The following is a 23,525-nucleotide window of genomic DNA, read 5'->3' on the forward strand; positions in this document are numbered from 1 at the left end:
CATTGTGCTCTCCCAAGTGTTTAGAACAATGTTCTGCACATAGTAAGCACTCAATACAATTGATAGATAAAACAGGGGGGTGGGGCTGGGGGTTAGAAAGGGAACTGAAAAAGTCATTGCAAATAAGCCTAATTATAAACCAGGAATCTGTAAACAGCAAGAGAATCAGTGTGTACTTAACTCTCCTAAAATGCAGAGACTGTATTTTTGCAGAGCCTTCAGATAAGGGAAACTCGTGGCATTGTACTCTTTATATCAAATGCTGCAACAGTGAGCATAATTGTTTCTCGCAATAATGTGCCATAAACTGTATCCATGCATGGACTGGTTAGAAGAATGTCCCCTAATTCTGCTATCACATTCTACCTAAAACCCAGAGTGAAGATAACATCCATCCATCCCCTCTGACCCCATTTCCATGTCCCTAAACCAAGGGAGTTAATAGCTTTCCTTCCCTGGAGAAGCAGCGTGGCCTAGTGAAAAAAGCAAAGGCCTAGGAGTCAGAAGACCTGGGTTCTAACCCTGGCTCTGCCACCTGTATTCTGTGTGACCTTGGTCAAATCACTTAGCTTCTCTGTGCCTCAGTTTCTTCACCTGAAAAATGGAGATTAGATACCTTTTCCCCCCTCCCACTTAAACTGTCAGTCTCATGTCTGACAGGGACAGTTCAACAGGATGAACTTGTATCTACACTAGTGCTTAAAACAGTGCTTGACACATATTCAGTAATTGCTTAACAAATGCTATTTAGAAAAATACCATAATAATTATTAGCAGCTTTTGAATAGGACTTAGAAATGATTTGCTTGAGGCTATTAAAGGTCACCCTTTTAAGTATCTCCCAACTTGCCTTTACCAATCAATGAAGCACTCACTCAATAAGCCCCTGGAAAAGTGCAATACAACAGATTTGATAGACATGATCCCTGCCCACAAAGAGCTTAATGTCTATAGTGTGTAGACTGTACCTGTTTTTTTATGCTATCTGTTAAGTGTTTACTATGTTCCAGGCACCATATCAAGCCCTGGGATAATACAAGCTAATGAGGTTGGCTGGAGTCCATGTCCAACTTGGGGCTCACAGTATTAATCCCCATTTTACAGATGAGGTAATCGAGGCACAGAGAAATTGCTTAAGGTTTCACAGCAGACAAGTGGTGGGGTTAGGATTAGAACCCATATCCTGATTCATAGGTCTGTGCTCTATACATTAGACCGTGCTGTTTGTCTAATTTTTGATTCTTTAAAATCACTCTACATGATATAGAGGGTACAAAACTTCCTTCAGTTTGATGAAGAGCACTTCCTGCCACAATTCTATGCTCCTTTTCCCCTTACCAAGACAATCCTGGCCCTAGGGCACAGGAGAAGGAGAAACTTGCTTCAGGTCAGTGATAGGTGTCAAATTGTCATCATCTAACTTGTAAAAGTGAAGATAAAGGAGATTCATTCTACATTGGAAAAATGCCATGAAATCCTCAAACTTGTTTTTCTATAACCACTGATGATCTAGATAAAGCACAATCAGACATATAATGCAGTACCCATCCAAATCACACCTCTTTCCATCCTCAAAGCCCTCCTAATATGTCACCAACCTCCAGAAGCATTTCCTAACTCTCCCATATTTCCAATCATGTCATTTCATCAGATACTTTCCTATCACCTGAAGAGCTGGTCATTTGTAGTTCATTATTTAACTGCTTACCTTTGCTTTTACCACTGGTCTGCCTCTATTCTGATTGCCTTTCCCCACTCAGTTGTCTTTGACCACAAGGTCTCTCTCACTTCTGTATGTTCCCATGCATCTAGAACAATGCTCTGCACACAGTAGGTGCTTAATTAATGCTACTGATGAAGATGATGATTTTGACAATATTGCTGGGGAGGATTCTGAGATACAATCTCATAAATTTATTATAACTCCTTTAGGGATAGCCTGGGAACCCAGCTAAGTAATACAATTTCTTGCTTACTGGTCTTTGTAATTTCAACTGAACTCCCACCTCTTCATACCCTTGCTTCAGGGGATTCTAAAAGGTGATAAAAAGCTGTTTCTTTCCACCCCATGCCAGCTATGTTTAATGACAGATAGACTCTTCCAAGGGCCTCAGGATCTTACTGTATCACAGAGCTACTCTCAGTGTTAGATTTAGTAATAGCAAATCATAATTACATTCCTCCTGGGGTCCACCCAACAATAGCTGATAAAAAGTGAGAACTCATTATCATTTCCTTGGATAAGTTGTGCAATAATAATTATAACCATTTTTTATGATATTAAACCTGTAAATCCTCATTACCGCTTACTAATTAATGCCCATATCTTACCACGTGAAAACCATTTAAATGCCACTAAAAAGAGATGAGCTAAAGAAAATGAACAGCACTATTTTACACTTTTGCTATTCACATACACTGCACGTGAGCAGCCCTGGTAATTTAAGGGCTCCAGTATATTCTAAAGAAACATGCAGAAGCCTAAAAAATAAGGTTTTAACAAGGTTGGATGAATCAGGAGAGAAACACTGCATGTGATCTTGTAAGCACTGGCATGTCTTATTTTCTCTTGAACCGCTCGCCTGGATTTTAAGCACCTTGTGAAGCATCTAGTCAATGCAGGTCTTTCCTACCCTGGTCACTGTAGGTAATTTCCCTTTGACTGGGGAGCTAAATGCAAAGGCAACTTAATTAGAGTAAAAGGTGAGGAAGAATTACTCTTTAACCCCAGGGCATGAAGGGATGGTGGTGTTGTCAACACTAATGGCCTCCCTCACCAACTCTGAAATCCCTCTGTCTGACCATAACCTTCTCACCTGCCTCATCTCTCACACTCCCTCCCCCTGCAAATCTTCGCTACTGCCCCACAGAGACCTCCGCTCTCTTGATCCCATCCGTCTTTCCAAAAGCATCTCTCCTCACCTTGCCGCCCTGTCCTCACTTCCCACTCTCGATGATCAGGTCTCCGCTCTCAACTCCACCCTCTCTACTCATCTCAAATCTCTCATCCCCCTTTCCCTCCGCTCTGGCTCTCACTTTTAACTCTCAGCCCTGGATCGCCTCCTCTATCCGCCTCCTATGCTCCTATGCTCGAGCTGCTGAGCACTGCTGGCGAAAGTCCAAGCACCAAGCCTACCTCACACACTTCAAATTTATCCTTTCCTGCCTTAACTCTGCCCTCTCCCCCCCACCAGGCAAAACTTCTTCTCCTCCCTCATCGACACCCATGCCCGTCACCCCCGCCAGTTGTTCCGGACCTTTAACTCTCTCTTTAGGCCCCCTGTTCCTTCCTCCCCCTCCCCCATCTCTCACCCCCAATGATCTGGCCACCTACTTCATCACAAAAATCAACACAATCAGGTCTGAGCTCCCCAAAGTCACCCCTCCGCCTCTCCCCTCCCCCCCCACCAACCCTCTCCCCTACTTTTCCATCCTTCCCTGCAGTATCCTCAGAGGAGATCTCCTCCCTCCTCGCAAGTGCCACCCCCTCCACCTGCACCTCGGACCCCATTCCCTCTCACCTTATTAAAAGCATCGCCCCTGCCCTCCTCCCTTCCTTAACTTCTATTTTTAACCACTCAATCTCCAATGGCTCCTTCCCCTCTGCCTTCAAAAATGCCCACATCTCCCCCATCCTTAAAAAACCTGCTCTTGAGCCCACTTCCCCCTCCAGTTATCGCCCTATCTCCCTACTACCCTTCCTTTCCAAAATCCTAGAACGAGTCGTCTACAATCGCTGCTTAGAATTCCTTAACTCCCATTCTCTCCTGGACCCCCTCCAATCTGGCTTCTGTCTCCTCCACTCTACCAAGACTGCTCTCTCTAAGGTCACCCATGACCTCCTTCTTGCCAAATCCAATGGCTCCTACACCATTCTAATCCTCCTTGACCTCTCTGCTGCCTTTGACACTGTCGACCATCCCCTCCTCCTCCATACCTTATCTCACGGACTCCTCCTCTCCTGGTTCTCCTCTTATCTCTCTGGCCGGTAATTCTCGGTCTCCTTCGCAGGGGCCTCCTCCCCCTCCCATCCTTTAACTGTTGGAGTTCCTCAAGGGTCAGTTCTTGGCCCTCTTCTGTTCTCCATTTACACTCACTCCCTCGGTGAACTCATTCGCTCTCACGGCTTTGACTACCATCTCTACGCAGATGACATGCAGATCTACATCTCTGCCCCTGTCTTCTCCCCTTCCCTTCAGGCTCGCATCTCCTCCTGCCTCCAGGATGTCTCCACCTGGATGTCGGCCCGCCACCTAAAACTCAACATGAGCAAGACTGAGCTCCTCATCTTCCCTCCCAAGCCCGGTCCTCTCCCAGACTTCCCTATCACCGTGGATAGTACGACCATCCTTCCCGTCTCTCAGGCCCTCAATCTCGGTGTCATCCTTGATTCGTCTCTCTCGTTCATCCCATACATCCTATCCGTTACCAAGACCTGCCGGTTTCACCTTTACAATATCGCCAAGATCCGCCCTTTCCTCTCCACCCAAACGGCTACCTTACTGCTACGGGCTCTCGTTATATCCCGGCTAGACTACTGTGTCAGCCTTCTCTCTGATCTCCCTTCCTCCTCTCTCACCTCGCTCCAGTCTATTCTTCACTCCGCTGCCCAGCTCATCTTCCTGCAGAAACGATCTGGGCATGTCACTCCCCTTCTTAAACACCTCCAATGGTTGCCTATCAACCTCCATGCCAAACAAAAACTCCTCACTCTAGGCTTCAAGGCTCTCCATCACCTTGCCCCTTCCTACCTCTCCTCCCTTCTCTCTTTCTACTGCCCACCCCGCATGCTCCACTCCTCTGCCGCCCACCTCCTCACCATCCCTCGGTCTCGCCTATCCCATCATCGACCCCTGGGCCACGTCCTCCCGCGGTCCTGGAACGCCCTCCCTCCTCACCTCCACCAAACTAATTCTCTTCCCCTCTTCAAACCCTATCTTAAAACTCACCTCCTCCAAGAGGCCTTCCCAGACTGAGCTCCCCTTCTCCCTCTACTCCCTCTACTGCCCCCCCTTCACCTCTCCGCAGCTTAACCCTCTTTTCCCCCCATTTCCCTCTGCTCCTCCCCCCTCCCTTCCCATCCCCTCAGCACTGTACTCGTCTGCTCAACTGTATATTTTCATTACCCTATTTATTTTGTTAATGAAATGTACATTGCCTTGATTCTATTTAGTTGCCATTGTTTTTACGAGATGTTCTTCCCCTTGACTCTATTTATTGCCATTGTTCTTGTCTGTCTCCCCCGATTAGACTGTAAGCCCGTCAAAGGACAGGGACTGTCTCTACCTGTTGCCGACTTGTTCATTCCAAGCGCTTAGTACAGTGCTCTGCACATAGTAAGCGCTCAATAAATACTATTGAATGAATGAATAATGGAAAATGTCAGTTGAGAGGATATGGGAAGGAAGAGGGGGAGACCAGTTCTAAACATAAAAATGTTTCTTCCAGGTAGGTTTTACTTTTATGTTGACCAGGTGTCTTTGTGATATTCACTAAACTGGAGATCCTTGAGGGGAGGGTCCATCCCTACTTATTCTACTGTACTCTACCAAGCGCTTAGGGAGTGCTCTGAAGACAGTAAGCACTCAGTATATCCCACTGACTGGAGTGCTGCCACTGCTGACACCCCTTTGTTGATTCACAAATAAGCAAGCAAGAGCATTAAAAGCACACACATGCAAAGCCATTTTGCAGAAGTTCAGTAACCTATGTAATTGCTCAGCCTGTCACTGGGTGGATCCTTGACCATCTCCATTGCTCCAGAGCTATTGTGTTCCTCTCCCAGGTCCCTGGGAACACTGGTGAAACTATTGAGCCATGGCCTGGTGGAAAATAATAATAATAGTGGTATTTGTTTAGTGCTTACTGTGTTCCAGACACTGAGAAGCGGCGTGGCTCAGTGGAAAGAGCTCGGGCTTGGGAGTCAGAGGTCATGGGGTCATGAGTTCGAATCCCGGCTCTGCCACCAGTCAGCTGTGTGACTGTGGGCAAGTCACTTCACTTCTCTGTGCCTCAGTTCCCTCATCTGTAAAATGGGGATTAAGACTGTGAGCCCCACGTGGGACAACCTGATTCCCCTGTGTCTACCCCAGCGCTTAGAACAGTGCTCGGCACATAGTAAGCGCTTAACAAATACTAACATTATTATTATTATTATTATTACTAATGCTGGGGTGGATACAAACAGAGCACTGACCTGGGAGTCAGAGAAGCTGGGTTTTAATCCTATCACTTGCCTGCTGTGTGACCTTGGGCAAGTCACATAGCTTCTCTTTGCCTCAGTTTTCTCATCTGTCAAGTTGGAATTCAATGCTTGCTCCCTTCTACTTGGGCTGTGGGCCCCATGCAGGGCAGGCACTGTGTTCAATCTGTTTATTGTGAATCTACCCCAGTACTCTACCAGTCTCAGCTACAGGAACGAGAGTCAAGAAGAGGCCTACTCATTCCATTCCTTGCTTGGGCAGTGGCTAGCAAGTGGAAAGCAATCTGCTACAAGTCAAAGCTCACTTGTACTGGGCAGCTGTGGTATGGGAGAGAATTGAGGATGGGCGAGAGTTGAGGGTGGACACTCAAGTTTACTGCACCGAAGTAGGCAGTGGTAAACCACTTCTGTAATTTTTTTCCTAGGAAACTCCACAGATACACTACCAGAATGATTGCAGTTGGAGGTGTGGCATTCTGGAAGAAATGTATTCACGGAGTTGATATGGTTGGAGTCGACTCGACAGCATAAGACAAGACCCCAGAACTTAATATTTGGCCCTTGGACCACAGTAAGGGCTTAACAAATACTGTTATTATTGTTGATGAAAATAAATACACCAGAAGTGGAAAAGCATCTGGTGCCACATCAATACCAGAAATGCAAGGATCAAACCAACTTCCACACACAGGGGGGATTTGTGGTTAGGGTTCACCTGTTCTGATGCCAAATGTTAGATATTTCTTTCTGCCCAAGAAAAATATCAATGCAAATACTAATAAAAAATAGTAATAGAAAATAATCACTATTATATTTATGAAGTTATCATGTACCAAGCTTTGTACTAAACACTAGGATTGATATAAAATAATCTGCTCTGTGACTTTGGGCAAGTCACTTCACTTCTCTGTGCCTCAGTTATCTCATCTGTAAAATCCCCATGTGAGCCCCATGGGGGATGGGGACTGTGTCCAACCTGATTCGCTTGTATCCACCCCAGTGCCTAGTACAGTGCCTGGCACAAAGTAAGCACTTAACAAATGCCACAATTATTATTAGATAAGACACAGATCCTACTTCAGAATCTAAAATGGGAGGCAGAACAGGTATTTGATCTTCATTTTACAGATAAGGAAAATGAAAAACAGAAAAGTTAAGCAATTTGCCCAGCCACACAGCAGGCAAGTAGCAGAGCCAGAACTAGAACCCAGGTCTCCTGACTCACAGTCCTGTGATCTTTCTCTTAGATCACAATGCCACCAAACTAAGACACACTTATGCTTAAGCCAACTTTTTTTCCTAAAAACGGATTTCATACTAGTCCATTTTAGCTAGATATTCTGGCTTCTATTTCAATTCTCTCTCTTTGTGCAATACATGTAAATTGGGTTATTTGCTTTATTCCAACATGTTTCCATAACGGTCCCCTCTGATGGCCCTTGGTTTCTGAGCAAGATGATATAGTTAGGGTATTCGCCAGCTCTAATTTCAATGTGGCCAGCAGGTTTTGACAAAGAAAGCTAGCTGTCGCTTTCCAAACTACAGATTTGCTTCAAAACAAACAAGATTGGAAGGAGGTCTGCTTAAGAGAAAAATATTAACAATTTCCTTTGTGGGAGGGAGTAAAGGGAAACAGAAACTGAGGCTGAGAGAGCTGGACATAAAATAAAGGAAATAAAAGCATCTCTTGCCACATCAGTCAATACTGGACCAAAGTCCAGTTTTCAGCTGATCTGTCCTTGGTCCAGTACAGATCAGCTGAAAATTGCACTTTCTGTTATAAAAGCATGTGACTGGTCACCCTAGAAACTCTTCTGGTTCCCTAAAGACTAGAAAGCCAGGTTTTGCAAGATCATAAGAAAACTTTTTGGGTGTAACCAGCCCAAATAACAATAGTCACTAGAAATTTTGAGAGTAGAGTAGTATTTCCAAACCTTTCCCACACTGCAACTGCCTTAGTCAGAAAATCAATCTGAAGAAGACACTTTACAACCCAATCTGTGCTTAGTTGGACAAAAGTCAACTCCAATCCTTTCTTCCCCAGAATATAAGTGAACCACACTAGGAAAAACTCAGTAGGGAAATTTTGGCCAGAACAAAGAATAAAAGCCTCTGTTCTCCTGCCTTTGGTGTATCAATTAATCACTGATTCAATGATATTTGCGTGCTTACTATGCACAGAGCACTATCCTAAGCATGTAGGAGAGTACAACAAAATGAGTAAATTCCCTGCCCATAATGAGCATAATGAGTCTAGAGGGGGAGACAGACATTCATATGACTAATTTATAATATATAATTTAAAGAGGTGTATATAAGTGATGTGGGATTGGGGGGGGGGGTGAATATCAAATGTTCAAAGATCACAGATCCAACTGCATAATGACACAGAAGAGAGAGCAAGCTGGGGAAAAGAGGGAAGGCTTCTTGGGGGAGATGTGACCTTAATTATGCTTTGAAGGTAGAGAGAGTGGTGATCTGGCATATATGGAGGGGGAGGGACCCATTTTGTATGGCAGAGGAGCAGTCACCAAGGTTATCTTTGACTTTGGAAAGATGAGTCAGATGGAAAGTTGTCCTGTTTTTAAACCCCCTGCAGAAAATGAGATTTCACAACTCCCCTCCAGAACCCATCCTTTGAAAAACTCTATGTTTAACCCAAATTCCTCTGCTCCAATTTAATCCAAAATTCTCTCGGCCTTTCCCCAGGGAACAAGAAGAACAGCATGCCACTGTCTTTGCAGAATAATCCTTCATAAAAATAAAGATCATTATTAAATCACCCCTTCAGCAGCCATTTCTCCTAACGCTAAACCTCTCTAGGATAATTTCCTCTATTTTTAATCCTCTCTCAACTTGCCTTTGATCCTTTTTCTAGCCCTCTCCCATTGGGTGTCACTGAAGTTGTATTTAGCCATAGCAGTTGCATAATGAATTATACCATTTGCACTGAAGGGGAAGCATTTATTCTCTGCCCACTACTATTTATCACCCTGTGGCAGAAATTAATGGTTCATTAGTGGTCTGAAAGAGTTAACACTTCCCTAATCACCCAACTTTCTACTCTGGAGTGACTTGGAGAATAAGGAAGTAGTGTAACCTAATAGAAAGAGCCTGGATTTAGAAGCCAGAGGAATTGGGTTCTAAACATAGCTCTTTCAATTGTTTGCTCTGTGCCCTTGGGCAAGTCACTTAACTTCTCTGTGCCTCATTTTCCTCATCTGTAAAATGGGAATTAAATACCTGTTCTTCCTACTATTTAGATTATGAGCCCTGTATGTGTCAAGGACTATGCCCAACCTGATAAACTTGTATCTAACTAGGGCTTAGAACAATGCATGACACATAGTAAGCGATTAACAAATATAATATAATAATAATAATACAGAAGAGAATGCAATGACTTTGGGACTAGAATTCCTCTTCTTTCTAGTTTAACTTTATACTAACAGGAGCATCACTATCATAGATTTTTTTACTCTCCCAACTGCTTAGTACCGAGTTTAGCACATGGTAAGTGCTCAATAAATATGATTGATTGCTTTCCCAAGAATTCCTGAGCTCACTGCAATCCAGAGGTGTGAATATCCAGAATTGCATTGTTTCAGCAGGACAGACAGATTCTACTGGTCTTTATGAAAGAGTCCTATAATCAGAAAACTGCAACCCTTATTCTCTAGTAGTGTCATATATTTTTACTTTCCAAGTCCTTAATACAGTGAATTTTACCTAGTTGGCACTCAATAATAACAGCATAAATGAGTATTTATTGAGCACTATGTGCAGAGTTAAGTCCCCTTTCCTCAACTCCCCCTCCCTTCCACATCACCTTGACTCACTCCCTTTGCACTCCTCCCTCATTTATATACATATATGTGTGTGTGTGAGTATATATATATGTATATATATATATATATATATGAAATAATACTTATATTGATTCCTGTTTTCTTGTTTTGATGTCTGTCTCTGCCGCGCCCCATCCCCCAAGACTGTAAGCCCATCATGGGTAGGGATCGTCTCTCTTTATTGTTATATTGTACTTTCCAAGCTTAGTACAGTGCTCTGCACACAGTATGCACTCAATAAATATGATGGAATGAACGAAAGTATAGAACGATAGAGTTCGTAGTCACTATCCCTGCCCACAAAGAGTTTACTGTCTAGAGGAATCAATAAATACAACTACTATCAATAAATCTTATTTACTGAGCACTCACTGGATGCAAAGCACTATAGTAAGAGCTTGGGAGTAGAGTATAACAGAGTTGGTAGACTGTTCGCTGTCCACAGGGAGCCTAAAGTCTAAAGGGGGAAATAAATATTAATATAAGCAAGTTACAGATATGTACATAACTGGTCCCCTCTCAGGATCGCGCCAGGAGAGTTTCCAGTTCTCTACCAGTGTCCACTAAAGGAGGGAGGGTGAAGCAGAGGCATACCCATTCCATTCCTAGCTTGGCCAGTGGCTAGCGAGTGGAAGACAATCTGCTACAAGTAAAAACTCACCTGTGCTGGGCAGCAGCAGCATGGGAGAGAACCAAGGGTGGAGACTAGTTTACTGCACAGAAGGAGGCAATGGTAAACCACTTTCATGTTTTTACCAAGAAAACTTTCATTTACTACCAGAATGATTGCAGTTGGAGGTGAGGTATTCTGGGAGAGATGGATCCATGGTGTCACTATGGGTTGGAGATGACTGAAAAGCGTAAGACGAGACAAGACATAACCGGTATGAGACTGAGGTTGGGGTGAATAAAGGGTGCAAAGATGATGTGGAAGGGAGGTGGAGTAGAGAAAGTGAGGGCTTCAATGGGAAAGGTCTCTTGGATACGATATTATTTTAATACAGCTTTAAAGTTGGGGAGATGGTTTAAAGTTTAAAGATGGTCTGTGGGAGATAAAGGGGGAGGGAGTTCCGTGCCAGAGGCAGGAAGTGGGCAAGGGGTCAGTATTCAAATAGACTTTATCAAGGAACAGTGAGTAGGTTGGCATTAGAAGAATGAAGTGCGTGGACAGGGTTGTAGTAAGAAATCAGAAATGTAAGGTAGGATGAGGCAAGGTGATTGAGGGCTTTAAAGCTAATGGTAAGAAGTTTGTGTTTGATGCAGCGGTGGATAGGCAACCATTAGAGGTTCTTGAAGAGTGGGAAAACAGGGACTGCATAGTTTTGTAAAAAAAAAAAATAAATAAAAAATGAAATGGGTAACAAAGTGGGTGAAGTCATGTCCTCCATTTCCCAAACCTTACTCCTTTATCTCTATATCTTATTTTCTTACGCTAGGAGCACAGGCCGTGATACACAAATAATGTACCTCATGGGAAAAAGGTTTTCACCTTCAGGCAACGGCTCTCTTTTTCCTTTAAAATGAAGAGATTTTCCTGTGGGTCTGTCCTTTTTTATTTGATGTCCCTTTAAATTGTGTGTATGCTGGAATGGATCATTTCGACTTACATCTCAAATTTGCATGTGAAAATTACCTTCTTCAAGCTCAGCAAATTATTCTTTGTATGTGTTTGTATGTGCAAAGAGAGGGGCTACTTTCTTTGAAGTTGGGGAATGGGGAATCAGGAAGGCATGAATTAGCTCCATCCCAGAAGTCACCTTGTGATCTCTCATTCTTCCAACTTTGGAGCCCAGAGAACACGAGTGCAAAAAACAAGCTAGCAAACAATTAAAAAAAAAACTTTGGGTTTCAAAGAAAAATAAGTTTATTGTTTTCTTGCCTCTGGCTTGGTACTGATTGAAATAATCATGTTCCAAATTATCTGTAATGCTTTGCTTTTTCATGTCAATTTTAATGTCAAATGCAATGTTGATTTTATTTCACAGAGGATTTTCAAATGCTTTATGTACAACAAAAGTTCCTTCTGCTTGCCAAAACTCATAGTATTTATTATGTGTAGAGCACTGTCCTAAATGCTAGGAGAGAATACTAAACAATAAAATGTGATAAACTCTGATAAACATCTACCATGTTAATACAATCACTCATCCTATCCCGACTGGGATATTGCATCAGCCTCCTTTCTGACCCCTCAACCTCCTGTCTCTCACCACTTTAGTCCATACTTCACTCTGCTGCCCAAATTATCTTTCTACAAAAACGTTCAGGCCATGTCACACCCCTCAAAATTCTCCAGTGGTTACCTACCAACCTCAGTATCAAACAAAAACTCCTCACTACTGTCTTTAAAGCTCTCCATCATCTTGCCCTTCTTACCTCACCTCACTGCTCTCTTTCTACATCTTAGTCTTCACATTCCACTTCTCTGGTGCTAACTTTCTCACTGTGCCTCGATCTCTCCTGTCTTGCCCCGACCCCTGACCCACATCCTATTTCAGACTTGGAATGTCCTCTCTCCTCAAATCCGCCAATCACTCTTCCCCGGCTCAAAACCCTACTGAAGGCTCACCTCCTCCAGAAGGCCTTCCCAGACTAATCCACCTTTTCCTCAGCTCCCCCTCCCTTCTGTATCACCTTGACTCACTCCCTTTGCTCTTCCCCTCCACCTCACAGCACTTACATAGATATTTATAATTCTATTTATATTGATGTCTGTTTACTTGTTTGATGTCTGTCTCTTCCCATGCCCCCAGACTGTAAGTCCCACTGTGGGCAGGGATTGTCTCTATTGCTATATTGTACTTTCCAAGTGCTTAGTACAATGCTCTGCACACGGTAAGTGCTCGATAAATACGATTGAATTAATGAATAAAAAAATTCTGGGATTCCTCTTTCCTAGTGAGCAAATAAGCCATAAAGAAACTTCTGACTATGAAGAGAATATTTTTCTGTTCAAGGGACAATCCTTTAGTGGTATTAAAGTCCTGCATACTGCCTCGTAAAAGCTGTGGCCAATATTCAAAGAAACAATTAGGTTTGACAGAGAAGTCAGCAACTCCCATTACACCTGTAATCCTGTTACCGAATCTCCAGGCCTAAGGGAAAGATCATTTCCTGAGCAGAGGAGAATGATGAACCTTAAACTCAAGGAGGGAGTAAATCCACCCCTTATATTGTTGAGTCTGTCAAAATTTCATTATGAAGTATCAGTGACCATCCTCCAGGTGGATTAATCCCTGCTAGATAAAAGTATTGGTAGCACAGTGTGATCTCAAGGCCACTAGTGCACCATACACATAGATCTCTTTAGCAAACAAGACAGAATCAGGACTTTATAAGTGGAGTTGTGTCTGATGCCTAATCTAAGGCGTTTTGAACACCTCCCATGAAACAACCTCCACGGCCCTCGTTGAACTCTTTCTTTTTGGCTAGGAGGGAGTGCAGAATCTGGCTTGATTCTTTGAATTTCTCTTTCAGGGGTGGAACAAAGTCACCTCTGAAAGCAAAGAAATTTCTCCCCCGAACAGAAACACGTGGTTCTTACATTTCTTTTGTGCATGTGAGGTGGGATTCACAAAGGAGCTGTTTGGGACAAGATGGAAAGGCAGGATTCAAAGAAAAGCCATAGATGGGAATGGATTTGATCTGGGGGTTTGTCTTTTAGTTCCACGTCTCAGGATCACTCCTCAGTGTGGGAGAGATCTCAGGCTGCAAAGTACAGACAAGCTATCATTTGCCTTCAAAGGTTTAAGAGGTGAACCTTCCTTAAACAAGGGCAAAACAAAGAATACATTTCCAACTACTTCCCACCTAACGCTTTTTGTACCCCCCCAAAGTGTCCTCCAAATATACCTCATTTGACCCCTCACTCCTGGGGCTCCCTCAGGTTCATCTTCCCCCTTCATCCTACCTCCTTCCACAACTGTTCAGTGGCCAAGCAGGAGACAGAATTACCAGAGTATGTTTCCCTCTCCCTGCACCACATGGCCCTGAAGGCCGTCTATAATATGCTCACATGACAGTGCCACACATCGCCCTTACTCTGTGAACACTGATATTCGAAATTCACTCCACCATTAACCCCACAGCATTTATGTAGATATCTTTAAATCATATATTCTATATTATTTAATCTGTCTCCCCCTCTAGACTTTCAGCTAGCTTTGGGCAGCCCTCTGCTTATAGTAAGCATTCAAAAGATACCATTCATTGACTGATCGAAAATACATTCTCCCCTCCCACTCAAGTCAGAGCTGTCCCCAGGTGAATTTCAATCTGCCTCCATCATGTGCTGGGCCAATAGGATGGGAAAGTTGTCTCAATGATGGGAAGGTGGGGCTTTCATCATAGACACTGATGGATTTTAGGCCTCTCATGTAACTCTCTCCTACTTGAAAAAGTCTTCTTGACCCAAGCCCTCCAGTCACCATGACCAGATCATTCAGGAGTAACTGGGAATTGAATTAGCCTATAGGGTTTACTCTGTGGCCTGGTGATTAAAGCATGGGCCTGAGAGTCACGAGGACTTGGGTTCTAATCCCAGCTCTGCCACTTGTCTGCTGTGTGACCTTGGGCAAGTCACTTTACTTACCTGTGCCTCAGTTACCTCATCTGTGAAATGGTGATTAAGACTGTGAGCTCAAAGTGGCACAGCGACTGTGCCCAACCCAATTACCTTGTAAGTGCTTAACAAATACCACAATTATTATTATTTTCTTTGAGACCTGCAGTTCTTCCATTATTTCTTGAAAGAACAAAATATCCCTTCTCCTTTCTCAGTGATTCCTGAGAATCAACTGAGCAATATTTTAGTCTTTATCTCTTCTAGATGTTAATGTGTTTTCAGAGTTTTAACTCCTTTGTCCAAAGATGTTTACCTGGCACAGTTCTTCTGACATTTTTATTAGCAGTAATAATAACAATTATGATATATGTTAATGCTTATTATGTGCCAAGCACTTACTAAGCACTGGGTAGATTTAAGATAATCAAGCTGAACACACTCCCTGACCAATCAAGTTGAACACACTCCCTGTCCCACATGGGATATATAGAGTGAAGGGAACTGAAAACATATATCTTATCTCCATTTCCCTATTTATCCCTATTTCACAGATAAGGAAACAAGACACAGAGAAGTTAAGTGACTTACCGAAAGTCACACAGTAGGCAAGTGGTGGAGCTAGCATTAGAACCCAGGTCTCCTGACTCCAAGGGCCAAGTGTTTTCCATTAGGCCATGATACATTTCCATCAATAAAATTGAGTGCAACAGATCCTGTAGTATAAAAATCTCAAATGAGCTTTATTGCCACTTCTATCTGCTAGAAGACATCTGTTTCGTAGCTGGTCGCCACAGTCTTACAGACTTACCACACCCCCAGCCTATCATCAGTTATTAATACAGAGCCAGTAAAATAATTAAAAACATTATGTTTCACACATTATACATATTTACTCGACTATTCTAGGGTGAATATTACCTAAACCGGAGTAAAGCAAGAACACACTCTACAGAACAGTATCCTTGGGGGAAGCTACATGCCCATGACATACTGTAAAAATTCAGCTGAAATTGATGCCACAGTGTTCAAACGAGAACTGCTTCTCTGTGGGGTGGGCACAACATCAGGACAATATGATTTCCAACCTATGCCAGCACCACTGAAGACAGCCCCGGTCCTAGTTCTAATGACCGCACTCATGCTAAACTGGGTAGACAGGTAGCCTAGTGGAAAAAGCACAGGGCTGGAGTCAGGAAAACAGAGTTTTCATCCCAATGCTGCCACTTGCCTCTAGACTGAAAGCTCACTGTGGACAGGGAATGTGTTATATTGTACTCTCCCATGTGCTTAGTTCAATGTTCTGTACACAGTAAGTGCTCAATACATACGATTGATTGACTGACCATGGGACTTTGGGCAAGTTACTTAGCTCCCCTGAGCTTAATTTTCTTCATCTGTAAAATGGGGATAAAATATTTGTTCTCCCTCTCTCTTAGACTAGGAGCTCTGCATGGAATTGGGATTGTGTCTGATCTGAATATAATTGTGCCTACACCATGGTAAGTTGTTATTATCATTATCTCATCCAAGGCTGGAGTAGTCGGAGGGCAGCACACTGCTCTGGAAGTCAGAGAGAGAACCACAATGTCAACTTGACCCCACTGCTGAGGCTTCATGGGGGTGGGGCTGGAGGTGGCTGCTCCATTCTCTCACTGCTCTTCACCTCCCCCATCTTTTACCCCTCCTTCAGCTATTCATGGACAGGGACAGATATTCACCAAGGAAGACAGGATTAGTATTATGTCAAATGGGGCTGGTTTTTGGAAAATGCTTCATCTGACTAACCACCAAAAACACAGATTAGAAGAGTCTCAGACTTCAATTAAGAATTTCTCAATTCTATACCTTTTCTTTACCTCTCTTGTGTTAAGTTCCATTCTGGTAAACACATTATTTGATGATCTTAAGAGTGTCAGACACTGTGAAAAGACCCGCATTATTTATTTACAACTAAATTAAACAATGTCAGAGAGGTGAACAATGTTTTATTTAGCAGATTTTTCTGAACCACATACAATATTTTCAGGGGTGGATCATCTCAACCCAACTTTTGCTGACACTAAATTGAGAGGTCCAGGCTTCAGAAAAAACAAAAAAACTTACTCTAATGGCAGTTGTTCTTTTCTTTCCGATAATCTTGAATCATCAACTGCTATTCCCTGCTGGTTTTATTAGGCAAACATCAAAAACAATGTTCATAGTCGGCTTGGCACCCACCCTCACTAGTGTTCTCTCTCTTCTGCTCATTTGGTTTAGCAGGTATGAATGTATTATAATTATATCATCTAAATGAATTCAAGCTTCCTATTTCTTCTAATGCATTACAAGGTTCAATCAATACACTCTTTACCTGGAGGGGTAGCAGGCACAAGTTTAAAGTTCTGCTTGACTGAGTGCCATTGTTATGAGAACCTGTGTGTCACCTCCCTGTCATGTAAAGGAATAAAATAATTTAATCTTTCTAGACTGATTAAATGAATCCATTCTACCCTGAAATAGATAAATTGGTATACAAAGTACAAAAGGTAATCCGCTGGATAAAGGTATTGCCTGCACCATCAACTTGGCCTCAGACGACAGAGGGAATTTGGGAAACCACAGACAAAGGGTGTCTTCCAACTCTGTTATAGTGCACTCTCCCAAGTGCTTAGTAGTGTGCTTTACACAGTTAGTGCTCAATAAATATGATTGGTTGGAAGTTCTAAACTCCCAAAGGAAAGGTATAGATTCTTTTTTCCAATAAAGCACCACCCAGGAAAGTGGCTGAATGCCTAGAGACGTTTCAGGTTATCCTGGAAAGACTTTGGAAGAACACATGAAATCCTTCAAAGGAAGGGAAAAAATGGAATTGTATCTGTCCAGATTGGAATCACAGGTGGGAGGTATCATTATAAGAGACTAATCCAGCCTATAATGTTTAAGCAAAAACCTAGGAGATTTAGGCAGCATAGAGAGTCCTAGTAATCATTCAATGGCATTTATTTGAGCACTTACTTTGGGTAAAGCACTGAACTAAGTACTTGAGAGAATACAATAGATTTGTCTGACTATCCCTCCCCACAAATAGCTTACAGTCTATTAAGGGAGTTTATGAATAGTTTGTGAAAGAATAACACATTTTATTAAGCAATAACAACAATAAGTGTGGTATTTGTTAAATGCTTAATACAAGTTAATCAGGTTGGACTTAGTCCCTATCCCACATAGGACTCAGAGTCTATAGGGGAGATAGAACTGGTATAAAATCCCCATTTTACAGATAGAGAAACTGAGCCACAGGAATGGTAACTGACTTGCCAAAGGTGACACAGGAGGCAAGTGGAGGAGTTGGGCTTAAAACCCAAGTTCCCTAACTCCCGGGCTCATGCTTTTTCCATTAGGCCACAGTGCTCCTCTAGAAATGAGTTGTTTCAGGTTCATGTCATTGTTATGCTTATTCTGGGGCCTCAGTTTCCTCATCTGCAAAATAGGGATGCAATGCCTGCTTTTCCCTCCTACTTAGACTGTGAGCCCCATGCGGGGCAGGGATCATGTCTGACCCGATTACCTTATATCTACCCCAAAGCTTAGTACAGTGCTTAGAACGTAGGAAATAATACTACAATTTTTTTGTATTATGTGGCTTTGGAAAGTCATATAAGTTCTCTGTGTCCCAGTTTCCTCATTTGTAAAATGGGGATTAAAATACCTGTTCTCCCTCCTACTTGTGAACACCGTTTGAGACAGGGACTGTGTATGACCTGAGTATCTTATTTCTACCGCAAAGCTTAGTACAGTTTTTGGCACTTAGTAAGCTCTTGAAAAATACAATTACTATGCATTATTACAGTCCCAACTACACCATGAACCTGCAAAGGGCTGTTGACTGAAGGGTGCGTGCTTTGAAACCTCGAGTCTCTTTTTTCCTTTCCCTCTTCTATTGATCTTCTTTAAATCTCCACTTTAAACATCTTCAGTGAGCAGGCCGGCTGTAGTCGGTGTGTTCTCACAGCCTACCTCAAGACACATTTCTCAGGACATAAACAGAACGGGCAGGGGCTAATTCCCCACTCACTGACTTCAAAATCCTCTATGAAAACGAGGTGATGAAATGTCCGGTTGGGTGTGGAAGCATAATACGGACATAATGATTCATCAGAATGTACAAAGGTTTCTAAATATGAAAGTTGGGTCAAATGCTCCTCAATTCCCTCTTCTGTAAAATGGGGATAAGAGAATGCGCGCCCCCGTGGATAAGGACTGTACCCAACCTGATTACCTTGTATATACCCCAGGGCCTAGAATAGGGCATGAAGATCAGCACTTAAGGAGTATCATAATTATTACCAGGCCCTCTCCCGATGCCAGGCTGACCCCTGACTGGCCCAATCCTGACCACAGGCTGGGGACTCAGATTTATACATTTTGCCTAAGTCTGCTCTTCGGGAACAAGAGAGCTAAGTGACAATAACCACAGGCTGCAGTAGTTAATGTGAGTGAAGTACATTGCAAGTACGCCTAGCAGAAGAGAAAAAGCAGAATGTGTGAGAAATGCTTATCTATAGCGCCACCCCGTGGTATTATCCTAAAAGCGCAGACTGCTATAATTCCCCATTTCGCTGACGGGGGAGGACAAAATATCGTTACATAATGAGGCATTTGGTCCCCTAATTTTTCCCCACGGCTTTTATTTTATCTCTGTGCATCCTCTATTCCTTTCTTTTCCACTACAATTGACTGATCCTGAAGTTTCCCATTTCATTTCATAGTATTCATGCCACATTAGGGCCATTTTACAGCAAGATTTACAACAATGTCAGGAATTGAGAAAACTGTTGTAAAATAGCCATGGACAACATTATAAACTAGCAATAAAAGAGGCCATAATGCGCAGCTGGGTATTTATGTCTGCCACCTGTTCTTTTTTTTTTTTTTGCAATCTCCATTCAACCAGTTTACTAAAGGAAATGGGCTTATCACATTTGTTGAAAAATTAAGAGACCCCCTACCCAGCTCCGCCCACCCCTGGTACCTAAAGTCTCAGATAATGGAAGTGGGAAACTTTCAGATCAAGAAACCACGTAACATACATATTCAATACACCTAAAAAAAATCCAGGATCTTTATTGCATATTTTTTATGCTATTTATTAAACATGTGCCATGCGTTGTACTAAGCACTGGGGTAGATACAAGATAATCAGATTGAACATAGTCCCTGTCCCACATGGGGCTCACAGCCTTAATCCTCATTTTACAGATGAGCTGAGTCACAGAGAACTTAAATGACTTGCCCAAGGTCACACAACAGACATGTTAGAGCTACAATTGCAACCCAGGTTCAACTGACTACCAGTCCTGTGCTCCATCCACTAGGCAACAGTGCTTCTCTTGTTCTAAAATATCCACCAGAGATCCAGCAAAATGTAAGCCCCTTATCCTATCCACCATTACACTGAAACACTGAAGCATCATAGACCAGACACACCAATACACATTAGGTGAGAGAATAAAAATGTAAGGCACTGGGGAGATTATTTCTTAAATGTCTCCTAACTAAATGGATATAATTACCATTGTTGCATTTATTCTTTAGGGAAGCTATGTTTATAATCATTTTGCTACATTGGTTAAATTGCCCATTGCTAAGCAAATGAATGGCCATGTATTAAATAGGCCCATCAGAGAATACTGGTCCAGCAGCATCCATCTGCCTAAAATGATTTACATATGGTATTTTACAAAGTAATCATAATTTAATTTTAAACTTAACAATTAGGCAAAGAGGGTCAAAACACTACAACTGATCTTTGCAGGCCATTAAGGCTGATTTCCTGGAATGACTGACAAACTACCTTAAAAGATTTGATTTCATTCTTTCCTGAAGTTTTGACTGCAAGCAAGAAGGAGCCATTAATACACTGGAAGATGCCACTTCCACGATCATCGCCAAGAGCTACAAAGGAAAATCCTTTTATAAATCACACTGTAAAGCTTTAGTCGTAACAAGAAGGCTTTCTTCCTTAAGCTCAGCCCATTACCATTCCACCAGTACACTTTCCTCAGCATAGCCTTCTCATCAGTGATTTCATCTGCACATAACATGGTTACCATGTTACCATATGTTAAGGCTACTATAGTAATAATCATATTTAATGAGCACTTACCAAGAGCAGGACATTGTACTAAGTGCACAGGTGATTATGACAGTTTGTAGACATGTTCACTGCCCATAATGAGCTTACATCTAGAGACTGTAATAAAAAATAGTATTTATTACGTGAATACTATGTATCAAGTTCCAGGGTAGGTATAAGGTTATCAGATCAGACGGTCCCTGTCCCAGTTGATGCTCACAACTATCATCTCCATTTTACAGATGAGGAAACTGAGGCCCAAAGAGGTTAAGTGGCTTGTCCAGAGTCCCTCAGCAGGCTAAAGGCACAACTTGGAATATAACCCATGTGTCCTGACTCCCAAGATCACTCCGGTGATCTTGGCACTAGGTCACGCTTCTTCCCAATATTATTATAGTTGAACTGGGCACTTTGGATCAGATGAGTTGCGTCCTTCACTGTCATAGTGTCTATTGTTGCTGTCCATATCTATCTATATTGATATGTGTTTGTGTGTGAGCACGTGCTCCAAGAATTGTACTAAGCATTAGACGCGGTCCCTGTTCCATACATGGTTCACAGTCTTAATCCCTATTTTACAGTTGATGTAACTGAGGCAAAGAGAAGATAAGTGGCTTGCCCAAGGTATACAGCAGACGATGGAGCCGAGATTAGGCCCCAGGTATATATACATAACCCCCACACAAACATATACACGTATGTATATACATATACATGTGTGTGTATACATGAATGTGTATGCATATATATCCTTTAATCTTTCTAGATCTTATAGTTTTTTAAGTGTATATATATATATATACACAGAAAAATATAAGATATATTGATGATATATTGACATAGATATGTAATATGCATATACACACAGAAAAATAGATCTAGAAAGATTAAAGGACAAATGCAGCTATCCAGGTTCACAGATGATAGCAGTTGTGAGGTTTTTTCAGTGTAGCTGGTGGGTAATTAAGGCATGATTGACAGTCCCTCTAATATCGTGTAAATGTAAAGATGGTTCCTTGCTGCCCTGTTATGCTCTTTTCCTCCCCCATAGTTTTTTTTTTTTTAATATGGTATTTGTTAAGGGCTTTCTTTGTGCCAGGCATGGTTTTAAGTGCTGGGATAGATACAGGATCATCAATTGGACACAGTCCACATCCCACAAGGGGCTCAAAGCCTTAATCCCCATTTTACAGATGAGATAACATAGCTCCAGAGAAGTTAAATAACTTGCCCAAGGCTCACACAGTAGATAAATAGAGCAGAATTAGAACCCAGGTGCTTGTGACTTCCAGATCCATGCTCTATCCACTAAACCACTCTGCTTCTCATAGTGACAGTGTTATGAATTTCCCAAAGGCTTTGCTCTGAAGCATTTGTGATCTTGCACACCCAACTGATCTGTCTTCTACAGCTGTCTTCCAACTGTCCATTACTATGCCACATCATTTTAAGTTTTGCTTCATATGTCTTTAAAATGTTTCTTCAGGCCACCTGATAAATTGAGCTCCCCACAGAGCAACTATTTGAGTACATGTCCCTTTTCTATTCTCCTCCCACAGGACATCTAGCGAAGCCATGATGTGAAGAGCATTGTTTCACTGTTGGTGGTTTGACTGCATTCCAAGACCTCATTGTTTGTGATCCTGAATTGCCACAGTGCATTACACACAAGCGTGGCTCAGTGGAAAGAGCACGGGCTTAGGAGTCAGAGCTTAGGAGTCAGAGGTCATGGGTTCTAATCCCAGCTCCACCACTATCAGCTGTGTGACTTTGGGTAAGTCACATAACTTTCCGGTGCCTCAGTTACCTCATCTGTAAAATGGGGATTAAATACTGTGAGCCCCACGTGGGACAACCTGATTACCCTGTATCTATCCTAGCACTTAGAACAGTGCTTGGCACACAGTAAGCGCTTAACAAATACAAACATTATTATTATTACAATTGCTTAGTACAGTGCTCTGCACTCAAAAAATACAATTGAATGAATAAGGTAGAGATTGGGGCCCTGGGGTGAGTGATAATAATAATAATAATAATGATATTTGCTAAGCACTTACTTTGTGCCAGGCACTGTTCTAAGCCCTGGGGTGGATACAAGCAAATCAGGTTGGACACAGTACCTGTCCCACATGGGACTTTCAGTTTTAATCCCAATTTTACAGATGAGGAAGTTGAAGCAGAGAGAAGCAAAGGGACATGTCCAAGATCACACAGCAGACAAGTGGTGGAGCTAGGAATAGAAGCCAGGTCCTCTCTCAGGCCTGTGCTCTTTCCACTAAGCCACGCTGCTTCCCAATTCCTGGCACATAGTAAGTGCTTAACAAATGCCATTAAGAAAAAAGGGTCCAGGTCTCATAATCATAAAGAAGGTGGGATGCAATTGCTCTATAAACCTTCAGGTTTGTCTGAATATTAATGCCATTTAGATTCATCTTCCCTCCAACATTCTCTTCTTCACCTCACCTTCCCATCACAGTTGAAAACATCACCACCGGTCTCATCCCTGAACCTAACCTTGATCTTCCCTCTCTTTCCACTTCCATATTCAACCTGTCACCAAATCCTGTTCTTTCTTCACTACATTTCCTTTCTTTCCATCCAGATAGCCTCCAGTGCTGGCACACGCACTTATATGCCAGCTTGACGATAGTAGCAGCCTCCTGTTTGACCTCCCTTCCTCCAGTCCATACTTCACTCTGCTGCCTGGAACATTTGTCTAGTATGTCATTCTGTACCCATCTCCACCATTCCTCAAAAGTCTCCAATTGTTCTCCATATCTCTCTGCATCAAGG

At 42.5% G+C, this 23,525-nt stretch overlaps 1 non-coding gene across 1 annotated transcript; it reads left to right on the forward strand.

Moving 5' to 3' along the window:
- Positions 1-10,563: 10,563 nt before the first annotated feature.
- LOC114812486 lies at positions 10,564-10,701 on the forward strand. The gene has a single exon (XR_003760139.1). It is a non-coding gene; the product is annotated as a small nucleolar RNA SNORA7 (small nucleolar RNA).
- Positions 10,702-23,525: the final 12,824 nt, after the last annotated feature.

This window comes from Ornithorhynchus anatinus, chromosome 5 (assembly GCF_004115215.2).
Source record: "Ornithorhynchus anatinus isolate Pmale09 chromosome 5, mOrnAna1.pri.v4, whole genome shotgun sequence".
In the NCBI taxonomy this organism is placed as follows: Eukaryota; Metazoa; Chordata; class Mammalia; order Monotremata; family Ornithorhynchidae; genus Ornithorhynchus; species Ornithorhynchus anatinus.